This window comes from Aplysia californica, unplaced genomic scaffold (assembly GCF_000002075.1).
Source record: "Aplysia californica isolate F4 #8 unplaced genomic scaffold, AplCal3.0 scaffold01637, whole genome shotgun sequence".
NCBI lineage: Eukaryota > Metazoa > Mollusca > Gastropoda > Aplysiida > Aplysiidae > Aplysia > Aplysia californica.
Window position 1 is genome coordinate 33,057 of NW_004798907.1, and position 1,181 is coordinate 34,237.

The following is a 1,181-nucleotide window of genomic DNA, read 5'->3' on the forward strand; positions in this document are numbered from 1 at the left end:
ACACACACACACACACACACACACACACACACACACACGTACACACACACACACACACTCGACTATATCGAGACTGGTGTTTTGCCCTTCATTCAGGCCCTCAATCTTTTTTTACTTTATTTGTAGAGAGTTAAGAGCGGCGGCCATGACAGTGCCCGGTCTAGGGTATCATGATTCATCAAGTCGATGGCTGCTCCCCTCAGGCTCAAAGGGCGACCACCCTGTATGCCGCCACTGGCCACTTAGCGCGGAGGATCTCTTTCCCCGAGCAGTAGTTCGTGCCATGAGACTCTTCCATGGAGCAGTCTATATATTGCCTGTCTCTCACTAACACAATCCACGGGGAGTATGTATTGTTTTCAGACGCACTCTCCCCACTCTTCAATCTTCTCACAAAGCTAGTTTCACAACGCAGGGGCTGTGTGTATTGGAAGTAGATTGTTTTATTAACAAAAAGGCCCGTATGGAGTGATTGTATTCACGAGCAAGATGAAACACGTCGCGCGAGATGAGTTCTAAGAACGAACGCTCTTCAAGCACCCTTTAACATGTTCATCGTGTGTTTAGAGTAACCTTCCCTGTCGCCAGGGGCAACAACACCGGATACGCCGCCATATTGACAGGATATCAGCAGTATCAAACGTCGGCAGGATGTTGCTGTTTTCCCCCCTCGTCACAAAATAGTGAGACGGCAGGATAATGTCATTATTGTTGTTGCGTCGATATTTCCCCTTCGTTTATCCTTTTCTTCGCTATTCCCATTCGTTTATAATCCTTTTCTTCACGTCTACAATATACAACATTCTCCGGGAGAAGGAGACTGATCGTGTTTGGGAGAGATCTTCTGAGAGGGATGATTGTGTTTCCTACACTCTACGCATAACCCACGCCGTCTTGTGGGTAGCATTTAGCCCGTGTTTGTGGAAGGTTTCTCCTACAAATAGACTCCTGGCTACAGCTTTTTCTCGTCTCTCCTCGCTGTTTTCTTATCGAAAAGCAACGTTTTAGCTAGGGAATGTAGTGAAGTGGTGGAGGTACATAGGTAATGAGTGTAGGTAGCCGGTGATAACAGAGTGAGGAGAGGGAGTTCTGTGATGATCGAGAAGACGAAAGAATAATATTATGTGGAATTAAAATGAGAGCATTGGGGGCTGGCTTTGTGAGGGTGTGGTTGTAGGTGT